The sequence below is a fragment of the Bufo gargarizans genome, chromosome 9, assembly GCF_014858855.1.
Source record: "Bufo gargarizans isolate SCDJY-AF-19 chromosome 9, ASM1485885v1, whole genome shotgun sequence".
In the NCBI taxonomy this organism is placed as follows: domain Eukaryota; kingdom Metazoa; phylum Chordata; class Amphibia; order Anura; family Bufonidae; genus Bufo; species Bufo gargarizans.
In genome coordinates this window covers 96363982-96382962 of record NC_058088.1, presented here as the reverse complement: position 1 = coordinate 96382962, position 18981 = coordinate 96363982, and the positions used below count along the sequence as shown (strand labels likewise).

Here is an 18981-nt window from a genome sequence, read left to right as displayed (position 1 = left end):
ACATTGCCGGTGTCCGTGTTTTGCAGATCCACAAAACACATACGGATGTGTGAATGGACCCTTATAGGCACAAATCTGCTGAAAGATGCCCTTTAAATACTTTATAGGGTTATAGGGCCTTAAAGTCATTCCACCATTGAACGGGCTTTGATGTCTGTCTATTTAATATGTGTTGGTGATTTAGACTTCACTGTAATTTTCGCTTATTATGAAATCATATTCATATACAATTCTACTCAGTAAATACACTATTTTAGTCATTGCTCTTGAATGAATAATAATAATAAAAACTTCCCACAAAAATAAACCTTATTACTGTCCTTACAATAGGAGAATCGTTCTTCATGATTGGAAAGAAAGTACGGCATGGAAATAATATAACCGGCTTCCATACAATGCCCTGTGCTTACTGCCCTGTAGAATTTATATTCCGGCTGACATGTCTGTAGCCTCCTATGGTTTTCTGCTGGGTTATCTGTTTATAGCACTGGCTATGTATTTCTCTTGTCTCTGTTGATATTGGGGTCTCACATGGTCACTTTATGATTGTCTGTCAGATAAAGGTTATGGAGCTTTCTTGTCCTTGCTCTTGTTAAGCAGACAAGAAATTCTGTAAAGGTATTGTTCTCGCTGGTGACTGATTGCAGAAGCAACTAAACACCATTCTTTTCAGCTCTGCCGAGCATTTACGTACAAAAACATAACAATCAGAATATGCATACACTTCAGTAAACAGCAACATGCACGCCACCGTATTTTTGGTCTGCATCTGAACCCCATTTTTTTTCAGATTGGATGCAGAGCCATTGACTTCAACGGGGCCGCAAAAAACCCAGACAACACGCCGCGTGCTGTCCGCATCTGTATGTCTGTTCTGTAGTTCCGCAAAAAAGATAGAACGTGTTTTATTCTTGTCCAATTTGTGGACAACAATAGGCATTGTTACAATGGGTCCACAAAACCAAAAATGCATGCATAACGGATGTCTTCATTTTTTTAAGGATCCGCATTTTGCAAAACGCAAAATACATATGGTCATGTGAATGCACATCAACAGTGGGAAATTAGGAAATGATGTGATAATTGTGTAGTCCTGGTCGTTATGGACATGGCGATATCAAATATGTAGAGATTTTATTTTTGCTATTATTTTTCCATCGAAAAGCATTTTTACTTTATACATTTAATAGTCCCACATGGGGACAATAATAGGCAACACTTCTGATTGATTCCAAAATACATAGCACTGTTCATGCAGTGTAATGTATTTTAATGTCAGTGCTATACAGACATCCACCAGCAGGCTGCATCAGAGAGGCACGGCCTGGAGACTCTCGAGTCAGCCCTGTGGCCTTCACTAGGTCCCATTCTGCGTCCACAGACATCAGCACCAATGAGAGACAGAGAGAGTCTGCTCCATCTCTAACTACTTACATGCCGTGGGCTGTTGCCCTCAGCATCTAAGGGGTTAAACTGCCCAGGTTGTTGCTTCTGCTGGTCCAGGTCATTAGAGAGTTAAGATCTCATGTGAGAGCTGAGCCCATGGTAGACTCATGCAGTGCTTAGACGGGCCACTGTATACAATGGGCAGCCAAGCCTCCTAAGTACCCTTGGGGACCACCAGTTGACCTTTTTATGGCAGTCACTAACGGGCCTTGGGCTGGGCCACCGCCTTAAACAAATACTCATCAAGTTGCTATATTATATGTCCTGGGCTGAACTTGGCCCATGAGTAAGGACTTTTTTAGTGTAGGGGCACACAATCAGATTTCCGGATACTGTTTAGGAAACCAGAAGTGGATAAAAAAAAGAGTAGAAGTCATAGCCGTCCTTTATACTTTCTCTCCTTTAATGATCCAAACCTGATTTGGGCTTCCAAAACTGCATGCAGAAGCCTGACCGTGTGGCCCTACCCTTAGTGAAATACAGACATGCTAAAATGTCCATTTTAAGGAATGATTACATTAGGATTGACCTATACAAGGTGTCAATTACATTTTCAGAGCTGATCTGTGGCTGTTTTCACTGTACCTCAGCTTTAGTAAATACAAGTTTTTATTTACTAGCAGTATAATGTAACACAGTAAACATAGGTAGAATGATAATAATAATAATAATAATAATAATAATAATAATAAATATCTCTTTTATTTGTAGAAATACATGCAATGCAATAGGAATCAGTGTACCACAGTTTTTTTCTACCACTAATTATTCTGTACACTCAAGATAGTATTGGAAATATTACATGCGAATTTTGCAATATAATTTGTTTTGGCCTTTGCTGCCGATTTTGCGAAGATTTAAACCCTTTGCTTGGCAAATCTACATTACTGGGTTTGAAAATATGGAGCATGGATTAAAATCCACACTGGGAAAATATTGCTGTGTGTGAATGGCTTTGAACAGCAAATTGCTGCAGATTTCCTGTGAAGAAACTGTCCTGAAAACGTACAGCAATTTTGCTATGTCTGTACATGCCCATAGAGCTAGAAAGTCATTTTGCTATTTGCTTGGTATTATGGAGCAGGTTTCACCCTAAACCACCATTTGTAGTCACAAATCCCTTAAGCCATGACATCAAGGGTCTGGCATTGCATGCGTAAGTCCTAGGAAATCCCAGGAAAGATAACATTTTCTTATAGAAGCAGTTATGTATCATTTAGTGCCCAGAATAGTTGACCTTTTTAGTGAAAATGGAAAGTGGCAATAATGGAGCGCAGGACAACAATTTATTAAGCTTTTCTACATGTAACAGAATAATAGACACTTACAGTATGTCAATATCAAGATGATATGAATATATATATAGAACCCTGCTTTGCACGGGTATATTTCATCTATTTCATTTAATGTTTATGTGTGTCATTAAAAGATATCGACAGCATCCCCCATAACAGTGACCGCTACAGAACCCGCCCCCTTAACAGTGAACTCCACAGCCCCCCACCCCTTAACGCTGACAACCCACAGTGCCACACATCCTTAAAATGGGACCTCCACAGCAGATCAAGCCCTTAACTTTGACCTTCACAACAGCCCGTTCCTTTAACAGTGAGTTTCACAGCACCCCACTGGCCTGCCCCCTTAACAGTGACCTCTACAGTACCCTGCTCCTCAACACCGACCTCCATAGGGGACTGTCCCCTTATCTGTGACATCCACTGTTCCCTGTCCCCTTAACAGAGACCTCCACAGCACCCGTCCATTTAACAGTGACCACCACAGTACCCCGTTCCTTTAAAAGTGACCTCCACAGTATACCGCTCCCTTAACAGTGACCTCCACAGTATACTGCTCCCTTAACAATGACCTCACAGTACCCTGCTGCCTTAACAGTGACCACCACAGCAGCTGCCTCATTAATAGTGGCCCAGTGGCCCCTGTCCCCTTTAACAGTGTTATCCACATCGCCCTGTCTCTTTGAAGCTGACCTATAGCAGTAGAGAAAAATGTCTGGGTTGTTATGGAAATCTGGAGTAAAACTATGTGTAAGTGGAGACTAAGGGCCTGCGAGCTTCTATTGGCTTATAAGGGACATGTGACTGTGTGTATGGCAGTTGGGATATGAGTCAAAGACTTCCAGGCTTCTATTGGCTAATGCAGGTCATTTTTTGGTAATATCTCAGGAACGATATGTCCTAGACCTAGAGACCCGGTCTAAAACCTTCCCGGACACCTGATGTACCTGTGTGCCAAATTTGGTGAAGTCGTTTGGTCGTGCATAAAGAACATATATATATTAGCAAAAGGACCCGGCTTCGCACGAGGATATTTCATCTATTTAATTTAATGCTTGTGTGTGTCGTTAAAAGATAGACAGTATCCCCCATAACAGTGACCTCTACGGCATCCCGCCCCCTTAACATTGACCTCCACAGCCCCCCACCCCTTAAAACTACCGCCCACAGTGCCCCACCTCCTTAAAATGTGACTTCCACAGCAGCTAACCCCCTTAACTTCGACCTTTACAGCAGCCTGGTCCTTTCACAGTGACCTCCACAACACCCCATCAGGCCCCCTAACAAAGACCTCAGCGGGATATTATTGTCTTTAATTGACAGTACATCAAACCCCACAGAATTAGCATACACTTGAGGTCATGTCAGTTACATCAGCCTCTACAACAACGTTGGCTAAGCATCGTAATCAAAATCATATTAACTCACACATAAGCTGTCTTATACTAAGAATGTCCTTCGTTTCCTATAGCAAACAATCAGAGACAATATTAATGACCTGTAGCTAAATAGAAGCTGAGCTTTGATTGGTTGCTATGTGCAACCTGATGGATATCCAGGCTAACTGTCACAACAGCAAACAGACATGGCTCCTGTAGTTTGGCGGTTAGGTTACTAAGAGTATTTTTTAGCAAATAATTGGAAAGCAAGGGGTGAAAATTTGCACTCAAAACGTAGTCTATTACTAGAGATGAGCTAATTTCTCAAAAATTTGATTCTGCCGGTTCGCCAAATCCTCAGAAAAAAATTGTTTTGATGCAAATTTTTTCACGCCGAATCGAGTTAAAAAACACCTATTTCCTGGCTTCAGAGAGCCTTTATAGTGGTGTAGAACACTGTGCCTTGCAGTAACACACATAGGGAGTCTGCTGTGGTAGTGAAACTATACTGTGAGTCAGTATGAGATATAGATGACAGGCACACTTGACTTATTTGGGCAGTTATAGGGCCAAAACTGACCAAATAACTTAAGTGTGAACTCAGTCTTATAGGTCAATGTTAGCGCCAGGTATAAAGAACTGTGCAGAGGCCCAAGATCCTACTACAGCGTGAAAGAGCGCACTCCGTTTACATCAATTCACTGATTCCACGAAGATTTCTACAGAACCTGTTCCATTAAACGCTTATACAAGTAGAGCCCCCCCCCCCAACAGTGTGGAGTGGGTGTCAGCAGTAAGTTTGTGTTGACGTTACAAATTATTTTGCCCTTCTTCTGATCCATCAGAACAATATCCCCCAAAAAACGGATCCTGTGTGTGGAGCATCTGCCTTCACTCGGTCAGAATTTGGTCAGTAATCCATCAGTATTGCTAAAGCAAAAAAAAAACAGGAGTGGATCCAAAACAAAGATGACAGGTGAATGCATAATTTGCATGTCTTCTGTGTTTTGTACCCACTCCTGTTTTTGGCTACCAAATCATAAGCCAATTCTGATGCAAAATAGGGACCATATCATGCAGGCCTTACAGCTGTCACATAAACAGGATCCGTTGTGCATCTAATTTTTCCTTCCTTCTGACAGATCAGAAAACGGGTCAAATAAATGATGATGTCAGCCAGGCCGAAAGGCAAAATAGTGGCCCAGTCATGAAGTTGGTAAGGTGGGAACAGCATGAGAAATCCACAGAGACGACCTATGACATAGTGGTGAGTTGGAAGCAGCATGAGGAGACCACAAAGCGTCCCAATGACAGAGTGTTGAGGTTGCAGCAGCATCAGGAGGAGGACACAGAGTGGCACAATGACAGAGTGTGGAGGTAGCAGCCGCATCGGGAGAGGCCACATGGGGGAACAAGGACAGTGTGTAGGTGGCAGCAGCATCACGAGGCCACAGAGTGGCACAATGACAGCGTGTGGAGGTGGCGGCAGCAGCATCAGGAGGAGGCCACTGAGTGGCACAATGACAGCGTGAAGATGGCAGCAGTAGCATCAGGATGCCACAGAGTAGCACAATGACACAGTATGGAGGTGGGTGGCAGCAGAAGCATCAGGAGGAGGCCACAGGGTGGCGCAATGACAGTGTGGAGGTTGCAGCAGCATGAGGAGGCCACAGTGTGGCACAATGACAGAATGTAGAGGTGGCAGCAGCAGCATCAGGAGGAGGCCACAGAGTGGCACAATGACAGAGTGTGAATGTGGCAGCAGCAGCATCAGGAGGAGGCCATAGAGTGGCAAAATGACAGTGTGTGGAGGTTGTGGCAGCAGCAACATCAGGATGAGGCCACAGAGTGGCCCAATGACAGAGTCTGGAGGTGGCTGCAGCATCAGGAGGAGGCGACAGAGTGGCACAATGACACTGTGGAGGTGGCAGCAGCATCAGGAGGCCATAGAGTGGCATAATGACAGAGTCTGGAGGCAGCAGCAGCATCAGGAGGAGGCCACAGAGTGGCACAATGACAGAGTGCAGATAGGCAGCGGCCAACTGACTACATAGGATGTCTCCATAGTAGTTGTTTGCCCTCCCTCTCAAAAAAGGCCCCCATTTTGGACCGGTAGCGATTGTCCAACAAGGAGAAGTCATCCGTTTGCCGAATGCTGACAATTCGGCTGTCACTATGCAAGCAAGTGAGCATGCATCGGGCCATTTGTGCAATTGACTCGGAGGGACTCCTTGCCTCCATCTCCACTGCATACTGCCACGGTGTGTCTGTGTCATGTGCCTCATCTTCCTCATCGCCCTGTAGCTCCTCTGGCTGCTCCTCCTCTCCTGTCACCTGTGTAGAAAAACCAACCATTTTGCTACACATTGCTTACGCTCCAATGTCCTCCTCCTTCTCTAGTTCAGCTCCCACAGGGCTCATGTGGCCATGAGATCTAGGCGCCACGTCTCCAGTCACCTGACCAGCCAGATTTACCAGCATCTGTTCCAGGACATGAAGCAGTGGAATGACGTTGTTCATCCCATAGTCCTGGCAACTGACAAATAACGTGGCCTCCTCAAAGGGCCTGAGCAAATGGCAGGTGTCACAGATTAGCTGCCACTGTCTGACATCAAAGTTACACAGGGGAGTACTCCTGTCTGCTTGGATCACTAAGAAATTGTTTATATCCTTTCTCTGTTCCTGTAGTCGGTCCAACAGATGGAGGGTAGAATTCCAACAAGTGGAAACGTTGCGTATCAGCCTATGTTGGGGGATGCCTTTCTGCTGCTGCAGCTCAAGGAGGGTGTGCTTTGCGGTGTACGAGTGGCTGAAGTGCATGCAAAGTTTCCTGGCCATTTTTAGGGTGTCTTACAGATGGGTGAAAGATTTCAGGAACTGCTTGACAACCAGATTGAACAGGGCGCATGGCTCAGCCCTACTTGACGCAGCACCAACACTATGTTCCTCCCATTGTCGGTAACTATGGTTCTGAGTTTGAGTTGTCATGGAGAAAGCCAGAATTCGATTTCTTGATAAAGAACACGGAGCAGTTCCTCCCCTGTGTGACTCTGTTCGCCCAGGCAAATGAGATGCAGAAGCGTGACACCGCCTTCTCCCCTGCACATGTGGTATTCTGGTGGGGAACTGTGAATTCTCCTTGCAGTGGGGGCTGAGGACACGGTGGAGAATGAGGAGGAAGAGGCGGACATTGTCGCAGGACCAACGGTGTGAGAGCGTGGAGGCAGAAGCGGCGTCACCTGGCCATATTGCTGGTGTGGCTGTGCAGAAACCACATTCACCCAGTGGGCTGTAAAGGACATGTATTTTCCCTGACCGTAGTTACAGCTCCTCACATCTGCGCTGCAGGCTCAAGGACTGGCCCACCTTCTGTTCTACATACATGTGCAGGGCGGGTTCTGCCTTTTTGGCAAAGAAATGACGGCTTGGGATTCTCCACCTCGAGTCCACCACTTGGAAAGGGAGAGACTCCAGCGCAACTTGGCCAGGAGCACATTCAGCTTCTGTGCCGTTGGATGAGTGCACGCATACTGTTGTCTCTTGGAAATCGCTTCAGTGATCGATTGCTGACAGATTCACTAATGAGGAGTAGGAGCATCAGGACCAGCAGATGATGGGAAGAACAGACAGCTCCCTTCGGATGAGGTGGCGGAGCCTTGACTGCCTGAAATCGGGGGTGTGCCACTGGGTGATGCAGCGGTTTGGTGTGGCAGGCTGTACCACCACATCAGAGCCAAAGTTCTCCGAGGCCACTTTATGGTGACGCTGCATATATAGACGTAGGGACGTGGTACCAACAAAGTCACCCTGGCCACACTTCACCTTCTGCTCACAGATTCTGCAAATGACCATGTTTACCTCCTCCGGCAGCTTAACAAAAAACTGCCACACCGCAGAGTAGGTGATTTTACCCCCAACACTCCACAGTGACTGACTGCTACTGCCACTGCTTCCGTGAACCCCTGCACCACTACTGCCAAGCGGGTGGTCTACCCCCGGCACATTTGGCTCACGACCTCCCACTGCTGCCATCCTGCTGACTTTCGGACACGCTAGCGTCTTGCTGGCTCCACCGCTGCCTTACGGGCAAGCTGCCACCCTCTTCTCCCAATGATGATGAAGCCTCAAATTAATGCCAAAAATGGCATTAGAACATATAACTGCACCGCTGATCGGCAAATAGGTCCTTACTTTTTTCCATTTATACAGGCCACAAAAGGCTTTAGAACATATAACTGCACTGCTGAACGGCAAATAGGCCCTTACTTTTTTCCACTAATACACGCCAACAAGGCCTTTAGAACATATAACTGCACCGCTGAACAGCAAATAGGCCCTTACTTTTTTCCACTAATACACGCCACAAAAGACTTTAGAACATATAACTGCACTGCTGAATGGCAAATAATATATATTTTTTGCCACTAATACATGCCAAAAATAGGGCTTTAGAACATATAACTGCACTGCTGAACGGAAAATAATATATATATATATATATATATATATATATTTTTTTTTTTGCCACTAATACACGCCAAAAAAGGCTTTAGAACATATAAGTGCACTGCTGAATGGCAAATAACATATATATTTTTTTGCCACTAATACAAGCCAAAAGGGTTTTTGAACATATAACTGTCACGTTCCAGAGATCCCCAGGAGGAGCTGCACAGAGACAGAAAATGGGCATACGCATTCGGGCACTCCCCCTCCAGGGAACACAGGAACCCTCTTCCAAAGGTGGACATGGACAGACATGAATGGAACACCAGAAGCAGTAAGGACTGCCAGACAGACAATAGCAGGAACATAGATCAGACGCAGATAAGTTCTGCTAGGCTATACAGATACAGGATTGTCAGACAGACTTGAACAGAAACAGGCATGAACAGACATGAACAAGAACAAATCAGCTCTGATAGGCAATCCAGACACAGATAAGCTCTGCTAGGCTATCCAGACACAGATAAGCTCTGCTAGGCTATAAAAATGCAGGACAGATGCAAAGCACGGTACAGGGCATGAAGACAACAATACAGAACCAGGTAGAACACACCGAACTATAGATGCTAGGACCCCTTGGGTCAGCAGCAAAGGGCAAAACCTAGCAAGACAAACGTAGACAGACAGAATACACAGAGCAGAAGGGTGAAACACACACAAGACAGAAAAGACTGACAAAGACTGACCTCACTGAGCAGAAGGGGAAGCACCCACAAGACAAGACAAAGACAGACTGACCTCAACACTCCACGCTCAAAGGCAGAAATAGTAGCTTGAGTGCACCTGAAAGGACACACCGACCAGGGAAGGAACTGACCAGGGAAGGTTAACCCATCAGAACCAAACAGGGAGGTACTAAATCAGGTCAGGGGTAACTAGAAACCACAGCATACCTAGCAACCAGCATGCATGGAACACCGCAGCTAGTATGCAAGAGCGCAACCAACCTGACATACCCACAGGGAGAAGATACAACCAAAGGGAGTACACACACACACGGGCAGGTTCACACTAGATACTGAAGCCAGCACGCAGCCAAAAGCAACCAGCCTACATGGAAACACACGCAGCCAGTATGCAAAAGGCATGCAGCCAGCCTGCACAGCAAACCACGTCACGGTGAACCACACCGTGACAATAACTGCACTGCTGAACGGCAAATATATAATTTTTTGCCACTAATACACGCCAAAAAGGGCTGTAATTTTCTCACTTCACCAGTCACACAACGGCAAATCCTTTTTTTTATGCCACAAATACACACCAAAAAGGGCTTTAGAACATATAATTGCCAAAAAGGACTGTAATTTTCTCCTTTCACTACACAGCGGCTAATAAGCCCTTTTTTCCCCACTAATACAAGCCAAAAAATGCTTTAGAACATATAACTGCACAAGGGCAAATAAGACATAGAAATATTTCCTTGTAATAAACCCTGTTAATGGCTGTATCAAACAGCACTTGCACCCTAATAACAAGAACGGTTTGCTGGAGTTTCAGAGCTGTATACTGGCAATTTGGATGCCCAGTCAGTGCAGCAAGGTGTAATAGGATTGTTCCTTTTACCCAGGCTGTAACCTCCCCTACTGAACCCTGTTCTGTTTCAATACTGTGGAATGATTCCTCCCCACCCTTTCCCTGAACTTCTATACAGCAAAATAAAAGTTTTAAAGTCCTTTCTACTACTGTTCCTAGCGCCTACTGACGTCTCTCCCTGCACTAAATACACTGGAAAATGGCTGAATCCAAGATGGCTGAGACTATTTATAGGGCTGTGACATCACAGGGCTGGCTGGCTGCTGATTGGCTGCATGTATAGCATTCGTTACCACGAAGCGTAAGGAAATTCAGATTCGGTGCAAATTTTATTTTTCCTGAAATTTGGATGGAACTCCACTTCATCAACTTTGATTCGCTCTTCTCTATCTATGACGTTCCCTGAGTCACAAATTTTGTGATTGTAAATGGGACGGTGTGGATTCCTTTAGCGGACATACATACATACATACATACACTCAGCTTTATATATTAAATATATATGTATACAAAAATGCATTGGGACATGCCTCTTGACCATTGAATTAAGGTATTTTATTCAGGCCCAACCCATTGCAACAGGTGTATAAAATCCAGCCACACACCTCTTTTTGGCAGTCCGATCGACAAGCTGCGTTGGACTGAAGTCTCATAGGCCTATACCAAGGAAATCATTCTGAGCAGGGGCGTAGCTATAGGGGGTGCAGAGGTAGCAGTCGCTACCGGGCCCAGGAGCCTGAGGGGCCCCAAAGACCCTTATACCACATAAGAAGACACCTGTTTTATAGAAAGTGCATGCTGGTCATGTTACACCTCTGGCTGGAGGGAAGGGGTTAGGTCAAGAATTTGGCATGATGGGGGGTGCAGTTTCAATTTTTGCCTCAGGCAGCAAGAAGGCAATGTGCTTTCCTGCCCCTGGCCATAAAGCACTGAGAGAGAGGGGGCCCAAGCTGAGCTCTTGCACCAGGGCCAATGAGCCTTTAGTTACGCCCCTGATTCTGAGGGTCCATCCTCTGTATATACAGGACACGTGCAAATCCACTTTTAAGTCTTTTTTTTTTTTTTTACTATTGCACATGCACGACTTATCATCTGTAAGTTTAATAGGATATCTAGTATCAGGATATCTGACTCTGCAGATGAATCTAAGTTTGTTGAATGCCAGGAGAACGTTACTTGCCTGACTGCATTGTTCTAACTACAGTGGGATGCAAAAGTTTGGGTAACCTTGTTAATCGTCATGATTTTCCTGTATAAATCGTTGGTTGTTACGATAAAAAATGTCAGTTAAATATATCATATAGGAGACACACACAGTGATATTTGAGAAGTGAAAGGAAGTTTATTGGATTTACAGAAAGTGTGCTATAATTGTGTAAACAAAATTAGGCAGGTGCATAAATTTGGGCACTGTTGTCATTTTATTGATTCCAAAACCTTTTGAACTAATTATTGGAACTCAAATTGGCTTGGTAAGCTCAGTGACCCCTGACCTACATACACATGTGAATCCAATTATGAGAAAGAGTATTTAAGGGGGTCAATTGTAAGTTTCCCTCCTCTTTTAATTTTCTCTGAAGAGTAGCAACATGGGGGTCTTAAAACAACTCTCAAATGACCTGAAGGCAAAGATTGTTCACCATCATGGTTTAGGGGAAGGATACAGAAAGCTGTCTCAGAGATTTCAGCTGTCTGTTTCCACAGTTAGGAACATATTGAGGAAATGGAAGACCACAGGCTCAGTTCAAGTTAAGGCTCGAAGTGGCAGACCAAGAAACATCTCGGATAGACAGAAGCGACGAATGGTTAGAACAGTCAGAGTCAACCCACAGACCAGCACCAAAGACCTACAACATCATCTTGCTGCAGATGGAGTCACTGTGCATCGTTCAGCCATTCGGCACACTTTACACAAGCAGATGCTGTATCCGCCCACAGCACAAAAAGTGCCGCTTGAGGTGGGCTAAAGCATATTTGGACAAGCCAGCTTCATTTTGGAATAAGGTGCTGTGGACTGATGAAACTAAAATTGAGTTATTTGGCCATAACAAGGGGCGTTATGCATGGAGGAAAAAGAACACAGCATTCCAAGAAAAACACCTACCTACAGTAAAATATGGTGGTGGTCCCATCTTGCTGTGGGGCTGTGTGGCCAGTGCAGGGACTGGGAATCTTGTCAAAGTTGAGGGACGCATGGATTCCACTCAGTATCAGCAGATTCTGGAGACCAATGTCCAGGAATCAGTGACAAAGCTGAATATACCTGAATATCACTGAAAATCTGTGGTGTGACTTAAAGAGAGCTGTCCATGCTTGGAAGCCATCAAACCTGAATGAACTAAAGATGTTTTGTAAAGAGGAATGGTCCAAAATACCTTTAACCAGAATCCAGACTCTCATTGGAACCTACAGGAAGTGTTTAGAGGTTGTAATTTCTGCAAAAGAGGATCTACTAAATATTGATTTCATTTCTTTTTTGTGGTGCCCAAATTTATGCACCTGCCTAATTTTGTTTAAACAATTATAGCACACTTTCTGTAAATCCAATAAACTTAATTTGACTTCTCAAATATCACTGTGTGTGTCTCCTATATGATATATTTAACTGACATTTTTTATCGTAACAACCAACGATTTATACAGGAAAATCATGACGATTAACAGGGTTGCCCAAACTTTTGCATTCCACTGTATAAAGTTTGGTGGAAGCTAAAATAAAGGTCGTGGCAATTTTAGATTTTTTTTTTTTTACCTGTTTACTGTTTTTTATGCATAGACTAGAATTCAATAAATACAACAAAAAAAAAAATATGACATTGTTTCTGTGATGCAAAAATACAGAAATAATGTAAATTAAGTTCTAATATCTTGAAGGAGTGCATACAGTAACTCTTTTGAAAACAGACACAAAGTAATGGAGGATTCATTGGTATTGGTCTGTCATTTAAATTTAAAAAGCACTACTATACTCATGAAAAATAAATAGTTTTCACCTAGACTCTTGATGAAACTTCCACATTGAATAAAAAACTATAAAAAAAAACTAGAAAATCTACTTCCAGAACTGACCGTTATTGTCCAATTAGCTGATGATGTGAGACTTATGTGATATTAGCTCTTCTACCTCCCATGGAGTGAGACCAGTCTCCACATTAATTAATTAACATATAAATATACATAGGGGTATGTTTATCTGCCCCTGTATGCCAGAAGACAGGAGTAAAAATGTTTTGTGTACACCCTGGTTGCACAAAAGCTTTTTGAGTGAACATTATTGGCGGTTAAGAGCCCCTCTTGCCGCTTTTCCAAAAAGTTGGTGGATTTGGTTGGGAAGTGGGGGGTGCAGGACTCACCCTGATCCTCCTTCCTCCCACCATGGAGAGTCTTGCCAAAAAAGTGATCCCACACTCGGATATTCCGAGGAGCTCTTTTCAGCACCATTCCTTCATTTGGGCCTCTAGACAAGCCCGCTTGAAGAGGAACATGAGGAGATCTTGTGCTCTGATTCAAAAACTCTTGAGCATCCACAGTAACAAGAAGATGATGGTGGGGAATGGCAATTAGTGTTTCATGAGGTGGATAATGAGGATGAGACACAGTTGTCAATAACTGAGGTTGTTCTTTGGTCAAGTCAGGAGGATGAGCAGAGTGAGGAAGTGGAGGAGGAGGTGGTGGACGATGAATTCACTGATCCAACCTGGGAAGGTGGAATGCCGAGCGAGGACAGCAGTACAGAGGGGGAGGGATCCGTAGCACTGCAACAAGCTGGAAGAGGCAGTGAAGTGACAAAAGGGAGAAGGAGGGCCACACCAACCAGGCCCGCAACTGTTCCCCTGAGCACACCCTTGTGGAAATCTCCTGTGCCAAGGGGTAGGTGTTCCGCAGTTTAGCGCTCTTTTAAGGAAAGTGCGGACGACAAAAGAATTGTAATTTGCAACCTGTGCCATACAAAAATGAGCCTTACACCATCATGTGTCCCATAACATCACCCGTGCTCTGAACAATGCAGTTACTAGGAAGGTCCACTTAACCACTGACACATGAACAAGTGCTTTCGGCCAGGGACACTACATTTCCTTGATGGCACACTAGGTCAACGTTGTGGAGGCCGGGAGCGAGTCGTACCCAGGGATGGCACAGGTGCTACTGAAGCCAAGGATTGCGGGCCCTAATTCCATTAGGGTTTTTGCCACCACCTACATTACTGGCTCCAACCCCCACTTCTCCTCCACCTCCTCCTCCACTTCCGCCTCTAAATTATCCTCTTGCAGCACCAGTCAGCCATCAGCAAGCTTACACACATCCCATGCCTAGCCCACGTCTTCAACTTAGTGGTTTAGTGGTTTAGCGGTTTCTAGAAACCTACCCCAATTTTCTTGAGCTACTGGTCAAGGTGCGCAGCGTGTGTGCCCATTTCCGCCGGTCTGTCAATGCTGCAGCAGCACTTGCAATAGCCAGCTCACCGACTATTGTGCGACGTGAGCACGCGCTGGAACTCGACGTTCCACATGTTGGCCAGGCATTGTGAGCAGCAAAGGGCAGTAGTAGAATACCAGCTGCAACATGGTCGTCGCCTTTCCAGTCAACTTCCGCTCTCCACAAGCGAGGAGTGGGTATGGATGTCTTACCTCTGTGAGGTTTTACTTTGAGGACTTTGAGGAATCAGCACAGATGGTGAGCGGCGATAACGCAATTATCAGCTCCACGAATTTTCAGCTGACACCGCTGGCAGCAGAGTACATAGTTCCTTGGGCAACCGAGGAGGGGAGAGCAAGGGAACACACAGCATTTCCAACAGGGCAAGGGAAACACTCTCCAAAGCCTGGGACAGTTTCATGACACCCTGCCAGCACCCTCACCCTGATGCGCAGCCTAGTGTCACAAGGAGGGAAGCATTTTGGAAGATGGTGAAGGAGTACATAGCAGACCGTGTCAGCGTCCTCAATGATCCCTCTGTGCCGTACAACTACTGGGTGTCCAAACTGGACACGTGGAACAAACTGCCACTCTATGCCTTGGAGGTGCTGGCCTGCCCTGCTGCCAGCGTTTTGTCAGAGCGGGTATTTAGTGCTGCTGTGGGCATAATAACTGATATGTGCATCCGCCTGTCAACTAAACATGCTGACATTTTGACTCTTATAAAAATGAACAAGGCATGGATTGCCCCTGACTTCTCTACTCCACCAGATGAAAGCGGCTGAACATAAAGGCACTTTAAATGTTTTTTTTTTTTTAAATGTACTGAATACACTGTATTCCCATGCACCCCTTCCACCACAAAAAGAGTATATGGTTCAATCTTCTTTTTCTCATCCTCCTCCTCTTCCATCATATCAACATGCTTATTAGTCTGCCCTCGCTCCTATAGTTGTAGAGGGTCAGTTCACCTGCAGGCCCTTGCATGTAATGTTTTAGAGGGACAGCTCTTCAGCAGGCCCTCACCTACAATCTTTTAGAGGGTTAGCGCACCTGCAGGCCCTCGCATATAATGTTTTAGAGGGTCAGCTCACCAGCAGGCCCTCACCTACAATCTTTTAGAAGGTCAGCTCACCTGCAGGACCTTGCATATAATGTTTTAGAGGGTCAGCTCACCAGCAGGCCCTCACCTACAATATTTTAGAAGGTCAGATCACCTGCAGGACCTTGCATATAATGTTTTACAGGGTCAGCTCACCAGCAGGCCCTCACCTAAAATGTTTTAGAGGATCAGCTCACCAGCAGGCCCTTGCATATAATGTTTTTGAGGGTCAGCTCACTAGCAGGCCCTCAACCATAATGTTTTACAGGGTCAGCTCACCAGCATGCCCTCACCTACAATCTTTTATATGGTCAGCTCACCTGCAGGCCCTCACATATAATGTTTTTGAGGGTCAGCTCACCAGCAGGCCCTAAAATATAATGCTTTACAGGATCAGCTCACTAGCAGGCCCTCACCCATAATTTTTTCAATGGTTAGCTAAGCAGCAGGCACACGCCCATAATTTTTTCAATGGTCAGCTCAGCAACAGGCACTCGTCCATAATGTTTTCCATGCTCAGATCAGGAGCAGGCACTCATCTCTTACGTTTTAGAGAGTCAGCTCTGCAGCAGACCCTCACCCCTAGTGTTTTAGATGGTCAGCTGAGCAGAAGGCCCTCGCCTGTAATGTTTTAGAGGGTCACCAGCAGGCCATCAGTAATAATATTTCAAGGGTTTATGATGCCCTCCTTTATGCGTAACAAATGTTGTATTGGAGTGCCGTTTCATGAGTGTAGGAGTCCAACTACCTGAACAATTGTACCACAATGTGAATGAGGCCCTCCATTATGTGATATACAGGTTGTATCGGAGTGCCTCTTCCTTGTAATTTTTGGCAGCACTTGCACTTTATATACAAGTAAATATACAGGAAAGAATGTTTCCTAACAATTTTTCCTCTAAAATCAATTTTATTTTCGGTTTTGTGCGTATTATTGTCAGTCTGTAAAATTGGCGTACTACTCAGACAACATCGTTCCCAGCAGCGACCTGGGAGTCTAAGATGCACATTTCTGACCTTTTCATGAGAACCAGACACCCTCCCTCAGGGGTGCCTGGTAAAATGCTCGGGTTCTCCCATTGACTTCCTTTGTGCTGGGGTGCTCGGTAGAGCACCCGGGCATCCCGAGGTGCTTGACCCGAGCACCCCAGCACTTTGGTGCTCAATCATCACTAATATATATATATATATATATATATATATAGAGAGAGAGAGAGAGAGAGAGAGAGAGAGATGAAAGAAGGCCAGCAGCACACCACGGATTTCAACGGAAAACGTGTAGTTTTTTCACCCAGAGTCAGCAGAGACATTTCAACAGCTTGTTGCTGTCTTTCTCAAGCTTGAAATCCGTGGTGTGCTGCTGGCCTTCTTTCATCTCTATATAGCATTGGACCTAGGTGCCGGTTCACATTGGCCTGATTTGCACCCAGAACTTACAGTGTGCTGCATCCTCATTTTTTCAAAGCCTATATATATATATATATATATATATATATTTTTTTTTTTTTTTTGCAGGCAGCTTTCCCACAGGGACATGCCTACTGAGCCCCTAGATAAATCTGGTACTGAGACCATAGGATCAATAGATTCATTGTGTGGAGAAAAACACTATGACAGGGGAAGCTGAAAAGTTTTACGCTGTGTCTTCCACAATATGCAATTACCTGGTTACATTTCCTTGCAAAGGGTATTTGTTGCCTTCTGAAAAGAAATATGTTCCAGGTTCGGAAGAGAATTGAAAAGCTTTCATGAACTGGAAGTCAACAGAATTTAAAGTTGCTGAGTGGGCACTTATATATTCAGACAGACTAATACAAAACTGTCAAGCTGTCAAAAGTCACACTGTTTTATTTCCCTAACTGTTAATTACAATCTAGCATTTTGTAACTATCCTAAAGAACATTCTGCTAACTTTCAGCAGACATAATGTCACACTTAGAGAAGTCTAATGAGGTGCGATGTCACTCCGATGTACAATTGTGTTCCTGTTTACCTTGCAATTTTGATTTATATATACACAAATTATTGACCCTTTTCTGTAAATGAAGACAATATCATAAGTATTTACTCACCAAAAACCTGCAGAAAGTGATGCGACTGCGCAGGTGAATACTGTTCAGCACACAGCACAATAGGTGAACAGTTTTCTTGTAGATTGCATATTATTTAATGGAACCATAGGAAAATAAGAATCCTTTAATGTTATGGAAGTTGTAGGAGTATTCTGATGACACAGACTATAAAGTAATATCTTCAGTATTAAAGTGTTGTTTTTTTTATTTACAATTAATATTTATCATCTATTTACAAATGAGGTGATAAATGTATGTTCAATGGGGGTCTGATCAATAAGACCCTAGCCATTCATGAGAAGTGGGGTTGTTTAGTTTCCTGTGTTAATGGACCTTTTATGCATGTGTGACCACCACTCCATTTACTTCTATGGAACTGACATAGATAACCGAGTGCCATACTAGTCAGTCCTATAGACAACAAATGCAGCAGTGGTCATGCATGTTCAACTTCGTTCCATTCACACAGGGGACTTGTTCCTTTGATCATCTGGAATACCAGTAATCTGGTGGATAGGTTGATACACGTTGTTAATGTGAAATCCCTTCAAGGTGGTGTCTGATTCTGTGGAGATATTATAAATTGTGCTTAGAACATGTGACATTATAGTATAATGTATTACTACTCATCCAGGTAAGCTGTTGTGGCTTAAATTTAACCTTGACTACTACACTAGTCAAACATTGGCCAACAGCACCGAACATTCATGGATTCCTAAAGTAGACATGTATGGCATATTGGTTAAATATGCCACAAATGTCTCATCTGTGGAAGTCCAACTGGTTCCTTGTGAAGAGCTAAATGCCCATGCATGGTCTCTCAACAAGTTAAAGGTGCTTTTCCATAATAAAAAATGAATGTCATATACAAAGATAATGCTACAAAATGCCTCTGGGAACCTGTTGAGAGAACATAGGTTTGGTGACCCCATTCTCAGAAGTTAAAGTCTATTCGATTTACAGTAAGAGCTGAGTCCTGCTGTACCTATCAGGCATTTATGGCATCCTGTAGATATGCCATAAATGTTTAAGGTGGGATTACCCATTTAATATGATTCTTAGACCACTAACAATAAAATATTTATAACCTATCCACCCTCTTAAAGAGGTTGTCCCATAACAAAAACTTATCCCCTATTCACAGGATATGGGATAAGAGTCTGATCAGCAGGGGTCTGATTTCTGGGTACCCTGCCTATCAATGGAACAGGGGCCTGCATTCTTCTGTT

General features: G+C 44.2%; 1 protein-coding gene across 3 annotated transcripts in view; it reads right to left on the bottom strand.

Annotated features, from left to right (window-relative positions):
* TENM1 (teneurin transmembrane protein 1) overlaps positions 1 to 18981 on the bottom strand; it is a 766344-nt gene that overhangs the window by 248258 nt on the left and 499105 nt on the right. The gene's annotated exons all lie outside the window — the stretch shown is intronic.